Raw genomic sequence first — 7075 nt, forward strand, 5'->3', positions numbered from 1 at the left:
CTAGCAACCGGGAGCAGGAAGGAAGAGGGACGAATAGTCACCGGCACACATGACCCTGCCCAGCCTGAGGGGAACACTGTCTAGGCTGTTCTCCCACAGATCCGGTATAGCCCACCAGGGGCCCGCCATTTGATGGCTGCCTCAGCATGGTCCCCAGCCTCCTAGAGATGGGAGAAGTTAGACAAGGGGTGAGGATCCGGCTGAAGGTGCTCCGGGGACCCCACCACTGGGTTTACTGGGTGGTTGATTTACAAAACCTTTGGTCCAGGCATGTTACGTTTCCAACATGTGAACTTTCCTTCCCATCAGGAGAGACAGTTCTTCTCAATAACTGAAGGCTTGAGGAGCCAAACCCTGGTTCCTGGCGGTGGAACTGGGGTATTTTGTTCCATTATAAGGCTTGTGGGGACCTAATTCCCTGGCCTCCCAGGGCCATTGATTCCCCACGTCGGTTCCCCCACATACAAAGTGTGAAGAGATCTTTAGGGTCTGGGCTGTAGTCTCTGCCAGGACTAGAAACAAGTTCATCGCGGAGACTGAAATGGAAGGGGGTTACTTCTTATTTCTTTGTAGAAAGGGTGGAAGGCTTGATGGGACGTGGCCGGGTGGAGGGACCCTCTTGAAATACAATAGTCGCTGGGTCTCTGCCCCGCCCATAGATTCGGACGCCAATCTGGGTGCCCTGCGGCTACTTGTAGTCTCCCAGGGTTAATGACGGTGACATTAACAGGGTTACAGGCTTCGGCCGACAACCAGACATAACAGGCCCTTCTCAAGGAGAGCCGTCGTGCCTTGTTTTCCCAAGAGTCCATGAAACATGGTTTCGGCTGGGACATAAACACTCAGGTGTATAGGCACACAGACCATTTCCTCAAGCATGTATTTGTCACGAGTCAGCATTCTCGCTCCTAATCTCAGCCTCCACATCGTATGTCAAGAGTCGTCGGGCCCTTCACGATAAGTGACAGTTTTTCATATGAGAAATATCTCTGGGCCAATACCTATAACTGCACGTACATCAAACAGCACTGACACTGGTCGTTTGGGGTCGGTGATTTGTGTCTGGCTGATCACGGCCCCCCCTTCTTGGTAGTACTGGACTTGTAACCAACCCTCACTGGGAAAGTATCGTGGGTCAAAACAAGTGTATTGACTCTCTACTTGGCAGATAGAATAGGTGGTCCTTCTGTGTCTGCAAGTCCCCAGGGGCTTTCCCTGGCATGGCATAAGGTCCAGTGACTCCCTGGCCTGACCTGGTTATGCAAATACATGGGTCACATGATGAGAGATCTAGGTTTACAAACAGGGTCCAGGTAAAAAACCAATACCAGAGCACCTGGGTGGTTCAGTCGGTTGGGCATCTGACTTCGGCTCAGATCATGATTTCAGTCTGTGGGTTCAAGTCCCGCGTCAGGCTCTGTGCTGACAGCCCAAAGCCTGGAGCCTACTTCTGATTATGTCTCCCTCTCTCTGCCCCTCCCCACCTCACTCTCTGACTCTGTCTCTCAAAAAAAAAAAAACCAAAACAAACAAACAAAAAAAAACCCCCACCAATACCAACAAAACATCCTACCCACAAGAGGAAAGGGAGTGGTAATAGAAGCATCTGGCCACATTTCCACCTGGCTGGGGCAACCTCTGCCGATCCTATGGCGAGAAGTAGGGCAAAAACTGCAGTAACAGTGAGAGACAAGGGTGACAGTGCACAACAGTAAGGACACACGTATGTAAAACAAGGACAGTCTATTCATTTCACTGGCGATTCCTCAAGCACTTCATGTGCTTTTTCAGTACTAGGGAAGGCTTCCAGCTGGCCTGAGAGTACACACAGACACCAAGAGATATTTACAGCCCTGAGCCCAGGGGAGCTCAGTGACGCCCACCGTCACATTTTCAGATGGGGCTCCCCGACACTGCACCCCAGGGGCAGCTGTGGGGCCCTGCGGTGGGTTGTTTCAGGCGCAGGTTTCCATCGCTCACACACCCCGGGCTATGCGGGAGAGTCAAGAGATGTGGAAACATCAGCTTACTGTCCGGCCAATATAAGTTTCCTGGTGCACCTGCTAGACACAGGCTAGGGCCAGGGCCCAGGAACTGCTGCTCGTCTGCCTTCACATTGCCGCCATCCACCTGGCAGGTCACTTCCAGTTTCAGTCTTAAACCAAGTACTTTCATGGTGTGAGTAATTATTAGGGTCGCATTCTGCCAGTGGGTTAGGGAACAGTGCAGCAGTTAACGCTGCTGACTCCTCTGCTCCTTTGGAATCCGCTAGCTTTGCCTCTCCGTCTGCCTCATGGTTTCCCCTGTGGTCGTGGTGTCTCCCTTTTGATGTCCCCGTAGGCAATGCATGGCTGTCACCTTTAGGGGCACACACAGTGTCTAATAAGAGTTCAAAGATTTCCTTACCATATTTGAAGTCCTCCCCCCCCACGAGTTTACTAGACCCTCTCTTTACCTAAGGGCCCATGAACATGGAGAGTGGTGAAGGCATATTTAGAGTGTGTATACATTAACACACATCCCTGCCACAAGCCAGAGGGCTCAGGTTAGAGCAATGAGCTGTGCCTTTTGTGCCAAAGTCCCCTTCGGCAGGGGACTGGCTTCAATGACAGCGCTCACCACCTAACATCCTGCAAGATGCTCTCCCCTTTCTACAAAACTGCTGCCGTTAGTGAAACATTGAGCATCAGGGTCTTTGAGGGGCTGATCCCTCAAGTCTGGCTGGAGGATACATCCCCCATGACTTCAGTGCCGTCACAGTCTGGCTGGCCCAACCCGACAGGCAGTAGGGTGCGGGGCGTGCGCTAGGTTCTCACACCACAGTCCCTGACACCTGGCCATCCTGATGTTGGTGAGCCACTCTCGTCCCTTGTACTCCATTGATGTCAATACTGAATGTGGCACTCAGACTACCAGTTCTTGTCCCATAGTTAGCCTGTTGGCCTCAGACACCAAGAGGGCTGTGGCTGCCAGTGCCCAGAGGCAGGGGGCCAGCCTTGGGCCACAGAGTCAAGTGGCCTGGAGAGCTATGAACCGGGCGATGCCATAATCCCAACATCTAAGTCAGGACTCCCACCGCGGTACCAGTGCGCTCATGGATGTCCAGAAAGAAGGGCTTGGTCGTGTCCGGGAGCCGGAAACCAGACGCATGAGTAAGGGCTCGATTTAATTCTTCGAAGGCCTTTTGCTGTACTGACTCCCACATCAGGGGTTCCCTCTCTCCCCACTTTGTAGCTTCAAAGAGGGGTTTTGCCAGGATGAAAAGTTAGGTATCCAGATCCTGCAGAAATTTGCAGCCCCGAGAAACTCTCAAATCTGGAGTCAGGTTCTCAGGGCCAGGATCCAGCAAACAGCCTGCTTCCTCTCTGGGGCCGAGTGGGCGCTGCCCGAGACTCGTGGAAGCCAAGATATTTATCCTTTTCCTGACAGAGTTGGGCCTTTTTCCTTGAGACCTTGTAACTGGTTTTCCATAGGAGGGTGAGGGGCTGCTGAGTCCCTTCCATGCAATCCCCTGGGACCCGCCCCCGCCCCCCCAGTGAATAGCAAGTCGTCCCCATACTGAAGCCGGACATGGTCACACTGATCTGCCAGGAAGGCTTGTACGTCTGGAGGCCAATTCAGTGCTGAATGTGTCTGGGGAGTTTGAGTCCCTGAGGCAGCCTGGTCTCCATTTTCAGGATCCTCCCACTGGAAGGCAAAGATCTATTGGCTCTGGGGGGCCAGGCAGATGCAGAAAAAGATATCCTTAAGGTGCAAGTAGGTGAAGAAAGTGGCTTCAGCAGGAATGAGCCCTAAAAGTGTACAGAGGTTCAGGACCCCTGGGTGTACAGTGACAGTCACCTGGTTTACTGCTCGCAGGTCATGGACCGGCTGGGAGTCGTCTGTGCCTGGTTTTTGGACAGGCAGGAGGGGTGTGATCCAAGGCGACTGGCCTGGCCGGAGGACCCCAGCTTTGAAAGTCTCTCCAGAAGCTTCTGGATCCTGATATGTGCCTTGAGAGGGATGAAGCAGTCTCTGGCAGGTGGGCTCTGCCTGGGCTTTAATTCTACCACCACAGGGGGTATGTTTTGTGCCAGTCCCGGTGGGTTTTCTTCAGCCCACACTCCTGGGATTTTAAAGGGAAGCTCAGGCACCGGTGCGGTTCCTCCTTGAGACTGTAGAGACGCCACTCTTGTCCTTGGGGAATTGAGAGTCAGAATCTTTGCTTCTGGTGTCCGCAAGGTCAGAGCAGCCTGTGCCTGGGAGTTGAAAGTTCTCTGGGCTGCAGCTTTCCCGAAAGGTCATGCCCATTAGAGCCACAGGGAAGTTTGGGAGGTACAGGAATTCCTGGATGACTTCATGGTCACCTAAACTGCATCACCGAGGTAACAGGAAGAGATGGAGCGTCCGGCTGCCTGTGGTCTCCATGATGGTGGCTTGTCTCTGTGAAAGGGTGCCCACAGGTCGGGTCACTACCTAGTGTTCTGCTCCAGATTCCACCATAGAGTCAATGGATCAGCTCCCATATCCATTTGGATCATGGGCTCCTGGGGACCTAACAAAATAGAGCCTGGTCTGTGCTAGTCCTCCCCGCAGTCCTCCACAGCAGCCAGCACCCAAAGTCATCTTTGGGGTCCCCATGAGGCTGTGGGGCTGGCTGGTACCGACCCTGGATCACACGGCCTCTTTCTTTCTACTTGGGGCCCTGCTGAGAATTGTCCATTCGCTAGGGTCACTCACTTTTCCAGTGGCGCTCCTGACTGCAGTAAGCACATGCATTCTGTCCTAATTTGGGGGAGATCCTCCCTCCCCGCCCCTCCTCTTTTTGGCCTTGACCCTTTCCCTGGGGGACACCTTTCCGGGAGCGATCCGACCGCTCCACCAAGGCGGCAGCTAACATGTCTGCCTGCTTTCGCATCCTTCAGCGTTCTTCCCTCCGGGCTGCCCGGTCACGGCTAACCTACACCTGGGCTGCTACTTCTAGCAACTGTCTGGCAGCCACGCCAGTGGAACCTTCCAGCTTTGCAGCTTACACCGAATGTCCCCCCTGGGCCTGACCTACGAAAGCCGCATTAACCATCTGCTGGGTAGCAGGCGCTTCCGGATCAAGGGGCGGGGGGAGGTGTGGAGATGAAATGCCTCACATAATCACTCATAAAACTGGCTGGGGGGGCACCTGGGTGGCTCAATTGGTTAAGCCTCCAACTTCGGCGCAGGTCAGATCTCACGTTCATGGGTTCGAGTCCTGCATCAGGCTCTGTGCTGACAGCTAGCTCAGAGCCTGGAGCCTGCTTCTGGTTCTGTGTCGTCTTCTCTCTCTGATCCTCCCCCTCTCATGCTCTATCTATCAAAAATAAATAAAACATTAAAAAAACAACTGGCTGGGACTCTCCTCAGGTCCCCGGAGCACTTCTGATGTTTCCTCATATTTACAGCCTCCTCCCCCAGCCCTTCCAAGAGCTTCTGATTTCCTCAGTCCTTGCAAACCCTTCACCTATTCTTGGGTCATTTACATCTCATGTGGGGTCTTCCCAGGGAAGTGAGTCGGAGTGTAGGCCTGGGTATCTAGTGTCCCAGTCAGGGCATTCTGATCTAACCATTTTAAGGCCACCTGAATAATTCAGTGACATTCCTCTGTATTGAAAGAAGTAAAAAGAAGTGGACGGCAGTCTGTCCAGGTGGGTTTGTGGGTCTGAATTATGGGCTGCATTAGGACAATCATAGCCGGGGGCTTCTGCGTACAGGAGGGGGTATGTGCCTCCCATTCAGGAGACCTGTAGTCGTAAAGGGCTGGTACATGAAAACACGCTGGCCTCCTTGGATCTGGCCTTCCTGATCCTAACAGACGGGCCCCCTGGTTTCCCTCAGTGGCATCTGGAAGCCTCTCCGGTATGGCTGCAAGGGGGGACCGTCACCACTGGCCTGATTCTCCAGTCACCTTTCAGGAGGTGTATGTGGGGTTAAGGCTGGTCGTCTGGATAAATCAGTCACGTTCGGGGAGGCCGTTGGTGCGTGGGGTGGGGAGGCCTCGGGACTGAGGGCAGACTCTGATGGGGATCCGGCGGCCACGGATCCCTGTGGCTGAAGGCACAGGGGACAGTGAGGGGTCCGGTGGGACATTTGGCGGTGGGGTTTCTTCCTGGCATATGGGCTTTTTAATTTCTGCCCGGTGTCTGGAGGAAGCCACGAGGCGAGCCGTCTTAACTGTACAGCTCTCTTTAATACAAATACAGACTTTCAGCCAAGGAGGCTGGGACAGGACCGGGTCTTGCCAACAGTGAATGTAAGGAAATTGGTCAGGGTGGCCTGGGTCCTTTGCAATGACCCTGAACACCAGGCCAACTAGTTCCTTATCAAGTGAGCCCTCAGAGGCCCAGCCCACCCCAATGACGGCCAATCAATTTCATAGAATACCCGGAGCTTTCTGGTTTAATTTCCCACCATCATTTCCTGAATCTCCCATTATGAAATTCCTCAACATACACTCTAGGGGAGTCAGTTTACCTCGCTTTCACCCATTTCCTCCCCCTAACAGATGACTTTCATGCACACGAGGGGAAACAGAGGAAGGTGGGGGACTAGCTTGGAGAGGACACACTTTGTCTGTTTCCAGCCACTCTCGTCTCATAGATATTTCAGGTGCCTCCTACCATCGGCGGATTCGGTTTCAGTCCCTGACCTGGATCACACTCCCAAGGAAGTCTGACGCCACCTTAAGCCATATGAGTTGCCACGGAACCTTCCCATTGTCCGTCTCAGTCACACGCATTCACACAGCGACTCCAGCCCACTGCCCTACATTCAGCGCCGTAGACTTGCAGCTCCATTCCTCATGCCTTGTGGACTTACTAAGGCAACTCTGGGAGGTGATCAGGCTCCCCTTCTGCCTCTTAGGGGCAGGTCTGCCGAAACGAGCCCGGTCCTTACCAGTCTGACAGGCGGTGCTCCTTAAGTTGGTTCCCGGGCCTCCCGGGTTCCACTGGCGCACACGGGGTCATCACTCCGGTGCGCCAGGACAGGCCAGAATAGGCTTCTATGGATCAAGTGGTCCGCTGGCACCAGGCAAGGCCACCTCTCCCCATCGCGGAGGCTCATA

The sequence above is a fragment of the Suricata suricatta genome, chromosome X (genome assembly GCF_006229205.1).
Source record: "Suricata suricatta isolate VVHF042 chromosome X, meerkat_22Aug2017_6uvM2_HiC, whole genome shotgun sequence".
NCBI lineage: Eukaryota > Metazoa > Chordata > Mammalia > Carnivora > Herpestidae > Suricata > Suricata suricatta.